Genomic DNA, 16,669 nt, shown 5'->3' with positions numbered 1-16,669 from the left:
GAAGACTCTGAACAAACGATGTTGCTGCAGAACCCACAAAATGACACAGAGAAGCTAACCTCGTGCTGAGGACAGCCCGGCAGGCTGGCAGGAATCGGCCAGCACAGCACTCTGGGAGCCAAGCCCAGGCCCACTGGACCTGGAGGTTTTAGCCCTAGGGCGGGGGACTCCCGATCAGCAGCAGCTATGGCCTTTTCCAGAATTATCAACACATAGATGTGAAGGACAAAGTGAGAGGTCAGTGCAGTCTGGACTTTGGGACTCAGTAAGTGGGAGTACATCGGCTTTTGCCCCCTGGGCAAGAAGCCGCTGAGATGCCTGGCACAGACAGCCAGCGCCACGTGGAAGCTTCAGGTCCTGGCCTGCAGGGTGTAAGGGGACCAACAACCAGTCTGAGGGGTAATAGCTCTTGCTTTAACCTGCTTGGATCTGGATTGCAGTCTAGGGTGGAGGTCCTGGGGTGTGTGTCCAGTTTGCCAGAGTGTGTGGAAGCCTCAGAGAGGGCACCCATCTAATACCTCCGGCAACTAAGAAAACCCCAGCGTTTGGGATGAAAGCTCCCCTGTCTGGTGGCAGAGACCTACAGTGGCAAAAAGCCCAGGGGTCAGGTGACTAAGGGTTGACATGAACAGGCAAAGGAAACAAAGCAAACAGAAGATTCCAACATTAGACTCCTATTTTGGGGACAAAAAAGAGCAAAGCATGGAATGGGAGGAAGACAGTGAAGTCAGAACTCCTGCACCAAAAGCTTCAAAGGAAAATACGAGCTGGTTACAAGCCATAGAGGACCTTAAGAAGCAGATAAGAGAAGTGGAGGAAAAATTGGGAAGAGAAATGGGAATGATGCAAGAAAATTACAAAATGAGAGTCAACAGCCTGACTGAGGGAATCACTCCTTAAAAAATAGACTAACTCAAATGGCAAAAGAGGCTCAAAAAGGCAATGAGGAGAAGAATGCCTTAAAAAACCAAATTTGCCAGATGGAAAAAGAATCTCAAAAACTCACTGAGGAGAATCATTACTTCAGAATTAGATTGGAGCAAATGGAAGCTAATGACTTTATGAGAAATCAAGATGCTGTTAAACAGATCCAAACAAATGAAAGAATAGAAGGCAATGTGAAATATCTCATGGGAAAAACCACTGACCTGGAAAATAGATCCAGGAGAGATCATTTAAAAATTATTGGACTACCTGAAAGCCATGATCAAAGTAAGAACCTAGAAATCATCCTCCAGGAAGTTCTCAAAGGAAACTGCCTTAATGTTTTAGAACCAGAGGGCAAAATAGAGGTCGAAAGAATCCACCGATCACCTCCTGAAAAAAATTCCAAAAAGAAAACTCCTAGGAATGTTATAGCCAGGTTCCAGAATTCCCAGATTAAGGAAAGAATATTACAAGCAGCCAGGAAGAAACAATTATAATATTGTGGAAACACAATCATGATAACCCAGGATCTGGCAGCTTCTACACTGAGGGATCAAAGGGCTTGGAGTATGATATTGCAGAGGGCAAAGGAGCTGGGATTAAAACCAAGAATCACCCACCCAGCAAAACTGAGTATCATGTTTCAGGGGGAAATATGGTCATTCAGTGGAATAGAGGACTTGTTGAATAGAAAATTTGACATTCAGATACAAGGAGGAAGAGAAGCATGAGAAGGTAAACAGGGAAAAGAAATCATAAGGAACTTATCAAAGTTGAACTATTAACATTCCTACAAGGAAAAACAATAATTGTAACTGATGAAACTTTTCTCAGCATGAAAATAGTTGAAGGGAATAGAAATATATATGTCTATATATGAGGGTATATGGGCATTTGACTACATATGTGAATGTGTGTATATATGTTTACAGGTATACATAGGTAGAGGGCACAGGACGAATTTAAATAGGAAGGGATGATACTTAAAAGGTTAAATTAAGAGGTGAGAGAGGAATATAATGAGAGGAGATCAGGAGAGACAGAATGGGGTAAACTATCTCATAAAGAAGAGGCAAAGGAAAATGGTTACAATGGATTGGAAGAATAGGAAGGCAAAAAGGAATGGGTCAACCTTATTCTCATTTAATTTGGTTCGGGGAGGGAATGAAATACACTCTAAATAGGGTATCTCACCCTACAGGAGAGTAGAGGGAAGGAGATGAGAGGGGGGATGATGGAAGGGAGGCCAGGCTGGGGGGGAGGGAAGTTGGAAGCATCCACTTTTGAAAAGGGACAGGATCAAAGTAGAGAATAGAACAAGTGGGAAGTGGGATAAGAGGGAGGGAAATGTTGTTGTTTTGCATTAGCTACACATGTACAACCTATACTGAACTGCTTATCTTCCCAGTAAGAGTGGGTGACAAGGGAGGAAGGGAATGAATCTGGAATTCAAAGTTTTAAAATTAAATGGTTATATATATATATATATATATATATATATATATATATATATATACATATATATATATGTATGTATGTATATACACGCACACACACACTATTATTAATACTATTTTACATGTAATTGGGAAATAAGATATACAGGCACTGGGGAATAGAGATCCACCATGCCTACTGGAAAAGTCGAAAGTGGTATGGGAAAAAAATATGGGAGAGAGCAGATTGGAGGAGGAGATATCCTGTGAGACTGCTATTTGGGGGCAGTGGGTAGGGGAAAAACGGGGAGAAAATTTGTAACTCAAAATCTGGTAGAAATGAATGATGTAAATCAGAAGTTAATAAAGCATTTGAAAAATGGGAAAAAAAGTTTTTGCATAAACAAATCAATATAATTAAAATTAGAAAGAGAACAGATTGTTTTGACTTTTATTCTCTCTAAAAATACTATCTGTTATATGGAATGACTCCTAGGGAGGTAGAGGAAAAGGGATACATGGGATATTATGGTGATATAAGAAACAGAAAATATCAATAAAAATTTATTTTAAAAAGAAAAGAAATAATTGGAAGTAATCCTTAATGCCAAGGTCTGATATATATGAAACTGATTCAAATATATGAGAACAAGAGCCATTCCCCAATAATTGAATGATCAAAGGCTTAGAAGCAGGTAGTTTAAAAAGAAAGAAATCTAAGCTATCAATAGCCCTCTCAAAAATGATCCAAATTATTAAAAATAAGAAAAATGCAAATTAAAATCACTTTGAGGTTCCATATCATGTCAATCATATTGATAAAGAAAGCAAAAAATAAAAAATGTTAGTTGTTAGAGGTTCTATAGGTAGACAAGTACACTAGTACACTATTGAATGAACTCTTTCTATTCATTCTGGAAAGCAATTTGAAACTACTCAAAAAGTCATTAAACTGGATATTCTTTGATCCATTAATAGCACTATTAGACCCGTATTTTAAAGAGATCAAAGAAAGAGGAAAAGGATCCATATCTACAGATAATATTTATACCAGTCCATTTTTATAGCAAAGAATTAAAAACTAAGTGGATGGTCATCAATTAGTTCATGTCTAAACAAATGTTGTTACAAGAATATAATGGAATATGATTGCCCTATAAGAAATGATGAAATGACAAATTCACAGAAATCTGAGATTTGTATGAATTGATAGAGAATGAAGTAAGCAGAACTAGGAAAATAAATTATACAATAACAGCAGGGGTATGCTGGGCTCTCTAATGTTGATTGTTCAGGGCTTGATTTATTGTTATTTTAAGAGGACATATGAATGATGATGAAGCCTCTTCTATCTGACATAGGTGATGGATTCAATGTATGTAATAAATAAGTCACATATTTTTGGACTTGGCCAGTGTGGAGGTTTGCTTTTTTTTTTCTAGTGGGGTGGGTGATATAGAGAATTGAGGGACATAGAGAAGCTAGCAATAAAGTCACCAAAGAAAAGGTCACTAAATCATTTTTTTTTAATTCAGAAAAGAGGATATAAGAAAAGTCAGAAGGAAACTCTGGCACAACAGGTTTAAAAGTGCCATGTTGAGCTTAAAATATCCTCAAAAGAAAAAGCAAGTTGTACTTAGTAGGAATTGGTAATTTCATATACAATCTTTTCCTATTTGCTTTGAATATGAAAATGTTCATTTTGATTGTATGCTGCCATGGCGGCTGGAGAGGGAAGAAGGAGGAGGGGGAGAAAATTTCAAATTCAAGGGATTGTGGAACTGAATGTTGCAAACTAAAAGTAAATAAATAAATTTTTAAAAGAAAGAAAAAAGAAACAAAATGTTCATTTTATTTGATGTTTGTTAAGTTCAGAATTCTTTAATAACAAAAAAAAAAATGGATCTAGGTGTAGTGACTAAAGAAGACCTAAAGAATCACAGAAGGGGAAAAGGGAAGGGAGAAATAGAAGAAAAAGAGAATCAGAGAAAAGTGGGAGGGGGAGTAAATTAGAAATAGAAAGAGGGAATGAAAGTGTGGGACAAGAATTGCCTCAAGAGTCTTAGTTGTTGGGGCGGCCAGGTGGCACATCGAGTAAGAGCACTGGCCCCCACTTCAGGAGACCTGGGATCGGTTCTGGCCTCAGATACTTGGCACCCACACAAAATAACTGGCCGTGTAACCTTGAGCAAGTTACTTAACCCCAATTGCTTTAAAAAAAAAAAGAGAGAGAGAGAGTCTTAGTTGTCTAATCATTATATATTGTACAATGTTTTGGTTCAGACATTTTGGAAGCTCCAGCTCCTCCCATCAGTAGGATTATAAATGAAAGAACTAACAAAATTATAAGCTGTGGTCCTGAGCCCAGGAAGATAAGCTGATTTTTATTTAAAAGAATGTTTTTATTTTATTTTTTCTTAATTATACACAAAAATAATTTTTAACATTCATTTTTATAGTTTTTGAGTTCCAATTTCCATCCCTCCATCCTTGCCCCCTTCCTTGAGAAGGCAAGCACTTTGATATAGATTATACATGTGCAGTTATGTAAAACATTTCCATGTTAACTATGTTGCAAAAGAGAACACAGATAAAAAAACAAGATAAATAAACAAAGTTTAAGAAGTATGCTTCGATGTGCATTCAGACTCCATGAGTTCCTTTTCTGGAGGCAGATGTAAGCTGACATTGTAAAAGGGGAAACCAGAATGTTGCAATATGCTAGAACTTAAGATTTTTTGTTTAGATAAAATATTTTATTTTTTATTTTCAAGCTTAACATGCATTCCTGAATTAGCTCTCTATAGTTTTCCTTTGTTACTGATAGCTATATTGATAATGAAGATGTCAGTTCCTTCTAAAATATTAGATTGAAAATTTTCAAACTTATTGATTGAATGATTGATATTTTGGAGGGGGGGAGGGAGGGCAATCGGGGTTAAGTGACTTGCCCAAGGTCATATGGCTAGTAAGTGTTAAGTGTCTGAGGCCAGATTTGAACTCAGGTCCTCCTGACTCCAGGGCTAGTGCTCTATTCACTGTCACTTACCTGCCCCCAAAAGTTTCAAATTTAACATTTTAATGTAACCTAAAAATCCAACAAGCAATTTTTCCATACTAAACATTGTTAATAGACTGCAGTTTGGGGGTTTTTTTCCCCTGCAAGAATAACTCTGATTTATTTATCCAGCTATGAAAAAATTTCACTGATTTAAAATCTAATTTTAAACATCTCTGAGAGAATAAAATTTCAGAATCGAGTTTTCTCAATAGCTCCACCTAAAGGCAAAATGATGATAAATTTATTTGAGCAACTGGAAGGAGGTTAATCAATCAATACATCAAAAAACATTTATTAAATACCCACTAGGCCAGGCATTATGATGTAATGCTAATATCCTAATAGGAGAAGAAAAGTGTTGCATTGAAACCATAATTACTTCAAAGGTTACTAAGAGAGTTAAATAAGGAAAACAAAGAAAGGTCTTGGGTATGAATTGGTTCTGTTCTGAGGGCTTAAACAGGAGAAAGAGAAGGGAAGGTTAAAAAGAGGAATATGTTAGCAAAGAAAGGAAGAAGAAGGGGAAGGGGAACTTGCTATTTCTTATAACTGGGTTGTGTTTAAATAAACATGTAAGAAGCTCTTTTTTATAGAGTATTTAACATCTGGTCTTGCCCATACTCCATCATTTTTACCAAGAATTTGGTTTAATATGGTTTATTCACTTTACTTCTAGGGAATATACCCATTTATAAGTTTTTTTTAATGTTTAATTATTTTACTTAATCACTTATTCACATATATAAATATGTATGTGTACATATCTCCATAACACACAAAGGAAATTTCCTAGGAAATCACTAGCCAAACACAATTTACACCACCCAAAATGCAATTTTACCCAGAATGGAGTAAGATTGAAATCTTGAGTGTTAGGAATAAGATCATTTATCTTGGCAGTAAGATGCAGTCTATGGGTAGCCCTGACTGTAACCTGGAAAGCATTTGGTCTAGTCTGTGAGGCAATGTCCTCCAGGGGCCAGGAGAAGTGGTACTATGAGCCTCTTGGGAGCCCACACTATGGCTTCCTCACATGTTCCTTTCTATGGGGCTTTCCTGATTCCCTTACAGGGACTGAGACCTCAGTATAAGCTGCCAGGCTTGTCTATCTCATTCAGGGGGTAGCAAACTGGGCTGAGAATGACCTGTTTTTACATCAGGCTATTATGTCAGCTGACATAATATATGATCAATGACCAAGGTTAATTATGGTAATATGCTAATATATTGATGCCATCACTCCAAGGCAAAGATACACACATTTGGGCAGCAACTTGCAGCAAACAATTCTAGTTACGGGGCATCTGATAAACATCCTTTAGCATATATGTTGGATCATCCTGATGGAATCATAATAAAGCTGCTCCCAGCCCCAATATTCTAACTTTATTATAGGCCCCACTGAACAGCAGGACCACTGCACCTATCTACTCCACCCTATGTCCTAACTTCTCCATATATGCCTCACTGCTCACTGGAACAACAGGTGCGTCCCTGAACTCTTAGTTCCCATAGAAACAGCAGGTGTGTCCATGTGATGGGAACTTAGCTACTGCATCTACCTGGTCACTGACCCCAGACCCAGAAACAGGTGTGTTCTTGTATTCAATCACAAGCACATCATCCATCTAGCCCAAGACAGGACCACAATGGCTAGCCAGTTGGAGGGCAGAATGACCAGAATGTTTAACCACCCCTCCTCCATTACCTAAATCCCTTAACAAACTCCTCCTGCCTTTTTAATATTAATGATATCCTCTATTCTGTGTAAACTTCTGTTATGTAATTGCATCTTTACCATATGAAACCCATCTTGCTTTCTTTCAAGTTGCTGGTTCCTCTTGGAATTTAGCCCACTTCATGAGAGGCGTCAATCTCGATAAATGCCTGTACTTGGATTAGAGGTGGTCTGACTGAATTCTTTGAGACAGTTTCACCACAACACATCATGAAACCGCAACAGTTTTAGGGTGGGCAGAGCCCCCACCCAAACAGTTTTTTGGGTCACTGGGTTTAAACTGCAAGAATCCTATTATAAGCAGTGACTTACACAAATTACGTGAATACATTTTTTACTGCTCTGAATTCAGTACAAAGTCACTCATGTCAACAGTGCCTTTATGACAGGTAGGAATCATAAGTATTATGGTCCTCATTTTACAGATGGAGAAACTGAGTTTCAGGAGAATTAAGTGACTTCCTTATGGTCACACTACAAGTAAATCTCAGAGGTAGGATTCAAATCCAAGTCTTTTCTGATTCCAAGTCCAGAGCACATTCTACTACATCACCCTCCCTCTTTAAGTGATTTAATTGGGCCCCTCTATTGTTCTTAATTTCTCTCCCATTTCTATACATATTATATTAATATACATTATATATACATTAAAATATAATATTAATTTGCCTTTGTGTTGTGTAATTATTCTTAAATTTTTTCACGTGTATGTATTCTGACAATTTCTACCTCCTCGTGCCCCCAGCATCTAAGTTCAATAAAGAATAATCTATTTCCTTTCAGTCAAGAATTCTTCACTGTACATAGTATAGTATCTGTTTGTTGAGGTTTAGGATTTAGATTAGGGGTGCTCAAGACCTTAAATTACCAACATGCCGGGTCCTGCTGAATGAATTCTACTCAAGTCTTCTCTCAGCCCAAATAAAGCAAAGTTTATTAAAGATTTGCCATAATGGGTAGACTCTTAAGGAGTCTAGGGATCTGTGACACTTGTATTGGACAAGCAGGCCAGAATCATCTGACACAGAGTGAGTCTGGGCTAGATTACTCTCAAGCCTCTTCATGGAGGCAAGATGGATCTTATATACAGAAAGACTGTGGGAGGGATCTAGGGGTGATCTAGAGGAGGAATTTGGGGAGGGGCTTCAGGAGGAGTCAAATGAGGTCATACTGCAGTAATGAGATTAAGGGTGGGAAATAGCTGGAGGCTACCTGAAGACTACAATGGAGACCTGGGCTAGTTTAAGGGTAACAGATTTGGGTATAGATATTTTGATAGGATCCAGGGTGGGAAGTAGCTGGACAATGGAGGGCTAGGCCAGTAAGAGTAAGAGATTTGGGCCTAACTATAATGAAAGGCTTATGGCCTCAGGCAAATGCCTTATCAAGTGGCAAATTTCAATCAGAGTTCAAGGGGTTTCCCAGAGCCTGTACCCCATCATCTGTGCCCATAGTATGGTCTCAATAAATGTCAAGCTATGAATGAGGGGATAGAACAATGACAATCAATACCAGTGAATGGAGTCATTTGGATTTGTTAAACTGGGTTCAATCTGAGATCTACAAAGTTCTGTGGATCCCTGCTCTAGCCAGCTCCTATCAATCAGACTCAAGGATGTTAGGTTTAGTCACAAATATACAAACTTAGTCCTCCCTCTACCCCTACCTGAGCATGTGGGAGACATAATCCCCCTCCCCTCCTGTACCACTTCAGTCTCTGAGGAGGGGAAGGAGATGAGGGCCATAGTTTATCTCTGTTCCCATAAAGTTCCAGCTCCAAGTACAAAACCCTGCTCAGACTTGAATCATAGGCACTTCTTGAACCACAGGCAGCTTCTCAGGGCTGCCATGCTGGGCTGGCTGGTTGTACCATTCTGCCTGTGATCCTGGCACCATGATTTGAACTGTTAGTCAGTGGGGTTTGCCTGTGTAGCAGCAAGCACCCCAAGCGTCCTCAGGGTTTGCTGCTCACACAGGTTCTTGGATCTGCTTTGTTAAAAGAAAGCAACTCAAAATGGGTTAACAAGCTTACTTTAATCAGTCAGATATGTATTGTTTACCTCGTTCAGGGGAAAAAGGTCAGCACCCCAAACTTCAGAATATACAGACAGAATTATCAAGACATTAACAGATCAAGTAGACAGCTTTCCAAACTGTCCAACCATTACATCCATACCCAGTCAACATCTGGGTTTCCATATCTGGGTTTTTCAAAGCCGGGGGACTCTCAACAACGGCTTCCCAGAATTCAGATCAAATCACAGAACACTCCTCAAAGTGAGTCCCAAAACAAAGATACACATCAGGGCTTGTATAGCCTTCTCCTGGCTCAGAGAATGTAACAACCTTATTGACTCGCTGGCCAATCAAGAAGTATCTACTGAAAAACAAGCCTCCCACCCCAGGCTCCAGGTGCACTCCAGCCTAGGGGCAGGGAAGATCTTCCAAATTTGCATTCCCATTACAGCCTGCAGCCCCTAAAACTGAGGAAAGCAATAACACAGAAACAAATACCCCCAGAACCACTTCTGTGAGGCAGGGGAAGAGGGAGCAGGGGAAGGAATGTCAGTTCATTGCATCCTTACTGTAGGTGAACGGGATCTTCACTGCTGCACATAGCAGATAGGAGAGCAACAGAACAAGTGATCAGTTCAGACTGGTCAATTTTAAAAATGCGAGTAGCCAATCAAAGGATGCTTGACCACCCAAGTGGTAGGGAACCCAGAGGGCTCCAGACTAGGCGATCCAAACACCTCTGGCGGAGCCTTTACATCAGATGAACTGACCATAGCCAACATGCCACCTTACATAAGTATTACAGTAATTCCAATTACTTGGAGTTGAGGACACTTGAGTGAAGAAAACTGGAAGAAATTCAACCTCTACGAGAGAAAAGCGTTCCAGGTAGTTTTCAGATGAAGAAATCAAAGCTATCTGTAGTCATAAGAAAAATGCTCTCAGGGCAGCCAGGTAGCACAGCAAGTAAGAGCACCGGCCCCAGTGTCTGGATGACCTGGGGGATCAAATCTGGGCTCAGACAATTAGCACCCATCCAGAAACACCTGGCCGTGTAACCTTGAGCAAGTTACTTAACCCCAATTGCTTTAAAAAAAAAATGCTCTGAATCACTATTGATGAGAGAAATACAAATCAAAAAAACTCTGAGGTATCCCATCACACCTATCAGATTGGCTAATGTAACAAAACAGGAAAATGATAAGTGTTGGAGAAGTGGGAAAATTGGAACACAGATGCATTGTTGGTGGAGCTGTGAACTGATCCAACCATTCTGGAGAGCAATTTGGAACTTTGCCCAAAGGGCTATAAAAACTGTGCATACACTTTGACCCAGCAATACCATTTCTAGGGCTGTAACCCCAAAGAGATCCTACAAATGGGAAAAGGACACACATGTACAGAAATATTTATAGTAGCTGTTTTTGTGGTGGCCAAGAACTGGAAACTGAGGGGATGCCCATCAATTGGGAAATGGCTAGACAAGTTGTGGCATATGAATATAATAGAATACTATTATGCTATAAGAAATGATGAGCAGGTGGACTTCAGAAAAACTTGGAAAGACTTATATGAACTGATGCTGAGTGAAGTGAGCAGAACCAGGAGAACATTTTACATTAGTAACAGCCACAATTGTGTAATGACTGACTTTGATAGACTTAACTCTCCTCAGCAATGCAAAGATAAGTCCAAAAGTCTCATGACTGCTATCCACATCCAGAGAAAGAATTTTGGAGTCTGGATGCAGACTGAAGCATACTATTTGCTCTCTTTTTTTGTTGTTTTGTTTTGTTTCTTCTTTCTCATGATTCCTCCCATTGGTTCTAATTCTTCTTTACAACATGACTAATGTGAAAAATATGATTAATATGAATGTATATGTAAAGTCTGTATCAGATTTCATGCTGTCTTGGGGAGAGAGGAGGCGGGGTAGGGGGAGAAAATTTAAAACTCAAAATCTTATGGAAGTAAATGTTGAAAACTAAAAATAAAAAAATTAATTTAAAAAGAAAACAGTGTTTGAAATTGGCATTTATCTACTTGTAAGACCTTGGACTAGTCAGTTCACTTTATTTTTTTGGTTGTTGTTTTTGTTTTTCGCTTTTGGAGGGCAATTGGGGTTAAGTGACTTGCCCAAGGTCACAAGGCTAGTTTTTGTGTTAAGTGTCTGAGGCTGTATTTAAATTCAGGTCCTCCTGACTCCAGGTCTGGTGCTCTATTCACTATACCACCTAGCCGCCCCCTAGTCAGTGCACTTTAAAGAAATAGCATGGTCCAGTTGAGAGTACTGGTTTTATCATCAGAGGACATGGGGCTTGCCCCATCACTTAGCACCTCTGTGACCTTTTGGAGCCTCAGTTTCCTCCTCTGTAAAATGAGAGGAATGGACTAAGTGACCTCTAAAGTACTTTTTAGCTCTGAATCTGTGATTCTTTGATAATGACAGACTAGGTGAAGTTTTTTTGGTTTTTGGTTTTTTTGCATTTTGGAGGGCAATTGGGGTTAAGTAACTTGCCCAAGGTCACACAGCTAGGGTTTTTTTTTTTTTTATGTGTGTGTTAAGTGTCTGAGCCCAGATCTGAACTCAGGTCCTCCTGACTCTGAGGCCAGCACTCTACTCACTGTGCCACCTAGCCGCCCCCTAGGTGAAGTTTTTAAAGAATGTGACGAAGGTTGTTCTGTTGAGGTTTAGGGATGCTGGGATCCTAAAATAGCAGCATATGGGTCCTGCCTGAATGAATTTGACCCAAGCTTTCTTTCAACCAAAGACAAATTATATTAGAACACTAAAAGAAGGTGAGTATGATTCTAAAAATCTGTCATATTGGCCAGACTCTTAAGGAATATAAGCATTTGTATTGCTAATACAAGTTGGCCAGATTGAATCTGAGCACCTTAAGATGGATCTCATATACAGAAAGACTATGGGAGGGATTTAGGAGTGGCCAAGTAGTCTGGGGTGACTGGGAGAAGGGTCTAGGGAGGATCTGAATGGGAGGCAAGTAGGCTGGGATAACTGGGAAGTAACAGAACAGTGCCAGGGACCTGGACCAAGTGGCCAAGGGAGAATGAGGTCCAGATAGGCTTAAGGGTGGGAAGTAGCTCAGCCAACCCCTTGGTAACAGACAATGGAGGACTAGGCAACAGAGAATTGGGAGACTGGGTCTACGACACAATGAAAGGCCAGTCAATTGACTGGGAAGGGTCAATGCTTCAGAAGACCTAATCAAGTGGGAAAATTCAAGGAGAGTTCAAGGTGTGGTTTCCAGGGGGCCTGTACCCCTCATTTCCATTCTCTTTGCTTCTGGGGAATAATGGTTTCAACCAAGCTGAAGGTTTCACCCTAAACCCTGAAACTCTTGAACTCTTAAGTGACCTATGGAGGCCAGGAGACCTTTTGTCATAACCTAACAGCTCAGCAGTCCTTCTTTCTTCCATTGCTCATGGACTACCCATTTCTTTGCTTTTTCTCTCTTAATCCCCCTCTTGCTTCCTCTCCCAAATCCTTTTCACAGCTCATGACCTACTTCACTGAAAATATCAGCTCATTCTACCAGTGCTTCCTCATTTCTACTCTTTATACATCAAAGCTTTCTATAATCTTTTCAGAAACCCATTTTCTTCTCCCATCTGTCTCAAGGGAATAGGGGGAAGGGAAGATGAATTTCTATAGTAGCTACCATGTGCCAAGTGCTTTAAAAATATTATCTCACAAGAACCCTGTGAGGTAAGTGCTATTACTATAACCATTTTACAGTTTGGGAAACTGAGGAAAACAGAGTTAAGTGACTTAACCAGGGTCACAAGAATCTGAGGCCAAATCTGAACTGAATCTTTCTGACTGTCCACAGTACCACTAGCTGCCTCTGCTATAAAAGAACCATTGGACTATTCTTATTGTCACAAGAGAGGGTTTAAAATATTGGGGAAGTGGTGTCTAGGGAGAAGAGTGACAAGTTATGATATCCAAAGAAAGGATATAGGGGGGGAAAGGGTTCAGAGGTACAGCTTTAAAACTATCCAGCTGAATTAATTCTATGTTACTGTGGGAAACAAAAGAAGGAATTCTGTTTCTATAGGATTAAAACTGCTCCCAGCTTTGAGTGATGTCAGGATGTAAGTCAGAGGTAACTGGTTCTAATCAGAGCTGTGACCCAGCAGAACCAGGCTTCTGATTAAGCAAAAGGTCAGAAGCTTGTACTCATGTTTTATGAGCTGTTTGAGGGAAAACATATCAAGGAGGAGAACATGAAGTGGGCGGTTCAGGACATTGCGTCTAGCCAATGGAGAGCAAGAGGGGAAATTTGAATTGGGAACAAGGCATAAAAAGTCTTGCATTTGTCTGAGCAAGCATACTCCATTAGGGACTTACCCATCAGAATGAATGTGACAAGAACTTTCCTGGTTTCACAATGAATATTTTCTTTCTGTAGCAAGCACATTTCTCATACTTTCTACTAATACAGAGAGCAGCAGTGGTCAGTTTCCAGGGGCCAGTCAGTTCCTTAACCAACTAAAGATGTGTAATGAAGTTTGGCCACAAGATGGCACTCTGTCTACCCTCAAATGGGCAGCTAGGTGGCACAGTGGATAGAGTGCTGGGCCTGGAGTGAGGGAGACTCATTTTCCTGAGTTCAAATTTGTCCTCAGACACTAGCTCTGTGACCCTGGGGAAATGTAATGCCAACCAAGGCAGTACACCTGAGAGCTGCTGCTGTGAATAATTTTAAGTGTCTAATTGCAAGGTATAATTGTGAATGCTTTAGTTTCTTGAATAAGATAGAAACTAAAGCATTCACAATTCATAACAACATAACAACTTATTACAAAGGTGGTTACATAGCCTTAAACAAAATATATCATTCAGTATATATAATAAAGCTCAGTATATAACATGGCACAGAGCATGTATCATTGCATTCAGTATATAACATAACATGCCCCCTCACATTTTTATACAATTAGGGGTTCCCAGGCCAGGGTCTCCCTAGCACAACATATCCCTAAGGGGTAGCAGAAAACAACCATACACTTCCCCTAGGTCACAGTAGATTATAATCTCCTCAATCAATAAAGAGTGTACAAATAGATAGCAGAGTAGAAACAGGACTTCAGCATGGCTCCCACTTCCACCTCCTCCAATTCATGTAAAAAATTACTCTAAACAAACTTTGGAGCTACAGAATCCACAAAATGACAGAGAGAAGCTAATATCCCACTGAAGACAGCCTGGCAGGCCGGCAGGAAGGGGCCAGTGCAGCATTCTGGGAGCTGAGCCCAGCCCCGTGTGAGACCAAGGTTTTAGCCTCAGGGCGGCCACAACCAGCCACTGGCTAGAGGGACTTTGGATCACCAGCAGCTATGGTGGTTTCCAGAATTATCAGCCCATAGATGCCAAAGACAAAGTGAGAGGTCAGTGTAGACTTTGCAGGAACAGGGAGTCCAGGAGTATGGTCCAGCCTTGGCCTCAGAGCGAGAAGCAGCTGAGGCTCTGCCACCAGGTAGCTGCTTTAGAGCTCCTGGCCTGCAGATTGTAGGGGGACCAAGTGTTCAGTGTGAGGGGTAATTGCTCTTTCTTTAATCTGCTTGGATCTGGATCACTGTCTAGGGTGGAGGTCTTGGGGTGCGTGACCAGAGCATGTGGAGGCTTCAGAGGGGGCAGCCAACTAATAGCTATGGCAGCTGAGAAAACACCAGCAATTTGGGACAAAGCTCCCCTTTCTGGTAACAGAATTTTACTGTGACAAAAAGCTCAAAAGTCAAGTAATTGAGTGGCAACATGAGCAGGCAAAGGAAGCAAAGCAATCTAACATTAGACTCCTATTTTGGGGACAAAAAGGAGGAAGACAAGGAAGTCAGAACAACTGCACCAAAAGCTTCCAAGAAAAATATGAATTGGTTACAGGCCATGGAGGAGCTTAAGAAGGATTTTGAAAACTAAATAAGAGGAGTGGAGGAAAAATTGGGAAGAGAAATGAGAATGACACAAGAAAATTATGAAATGAGAATCAATAACCTGACTGAAGAAAATAACACCTTAAAAAACAGACTAACTCAAATGGTTAAAGAGGCTCTAAAAGGCAATGAGGAGAAGAGTGCCTTAAAAGCTGATTTTGCCAGATGGAAAAAGAATCTCAAAAGCTCACTGAAGAGAATCATTCCTTCAGAATTAGATTGGAGCAAATGGAAGCTAATGACTGTGAGAAATCAAGATACTATAAAACAGATCCAAACAAATGAAAGAATAGAAGGCAATGTGAAATATCTCATGGGAAAAACCAGTGACCTGGAAAATAGATCCAAGAGAGATAATTTAAAAATCACTGGACTAGGGGCGGCCAGGTAGCACAGCGAGTAAGAGCACCGGCTCCAGTGTTGAGAAGACCTGGAGATCGAATCCCGGGCTCAGACACTTAGCACCCACCCAGAAACACCTGGCCGTGTAACCTTGAGCAAGTTACTTAACCCCGATTGCTTAAAAAAAAAAATCACTGAACTACCTGAAAGCCATGGTCAAAAAAATAACATAGAAATCATCCTTCAAGAAATTCTCAAGGAAAATAGCCCTGATGTTTTAGAACCAGAGGGCAAAATTCAGGTTGAAAGAATCCACCAATCACTTCCTGAAAAAGATCACAAAAAGAAAACTCCTAGGAATATTATAGCCAGTTTCCGGAATTCCCAGATCAAGGAGAAAATATTATAAGCAGCCAGGAAGAAACAATTTGAATAATGTGGAAACACAATCAGGATAACACAGGCTCTGGCAGATTCTACACTGAGGGATCGAAGGGCTTGGAATATGATATTCTGGAAGTCAAAGAAACTGGGATTAAAACCAAGAATCACCTACCCAGCAAAACTGAGTATCATGTTTCAGGGGAATATATGATCATTTGATGGAATATAGGACTTTCAAGCATTCATGATGAAAAAACCAGGGTTGAATAGAAAATTTGTCATTCAGATACAAGAAGCAAGAGAAGCATGAGAAGGTAAATAGAGAAAAGAAGTCATAAGGAACTTATCAAAATCAACTATTTATATTCCTACATGGAAAAAAGATAATTGTAACTTATGAAACTTTTCTCAGTATGAGAATAGTTGAAGGGAATAGAAATGTATATGTATTATACCTGCATATATATGTCTATATTGGAGGGTATATGGGCATATGAATATATATGTAAGTATATATGTGTACAGGTATACATAGATAGAGGGCACAGGACCAATTTAATAGGAAGGGATGATAAGAGGTACTTAGCACCTAGTTTTAGATTAAGCCTCTGTTAAAGAAACAGAAGGTATGAAACCCTGTTGCTGACATGACAGAACGGGCTGAAGAGGGAGGAGAGCACAAGTTGGACAGGCAGAACTTCTTGGGATGAGCACCTGGGCTGCTGCTGCTGCTGGACTGGAACTTCTATGGAGAAAGTGATTTTGAGAATGGGAGAAAGTGATTTTGATTTTGAGAATAAAGTTGCT

This window comes from Petaurus breviceps, unplaced genomic scaffold, assembly GCF_028583685.1.
Source record: "Petaurus breviceps papuanus isolate PSGF00001 unplaced genomic scaffold, PetGlider_PUasm1.0 154, whole genome shotgun sequence".
NCBI lineage: Eukaryota > Metazoa > Chordata > Mammalia > Diprotodontia > Petauridae > Petaurus > Petaurus breviceps.
Note: the sequence above shows the minus strand (reverse complement) of the source record.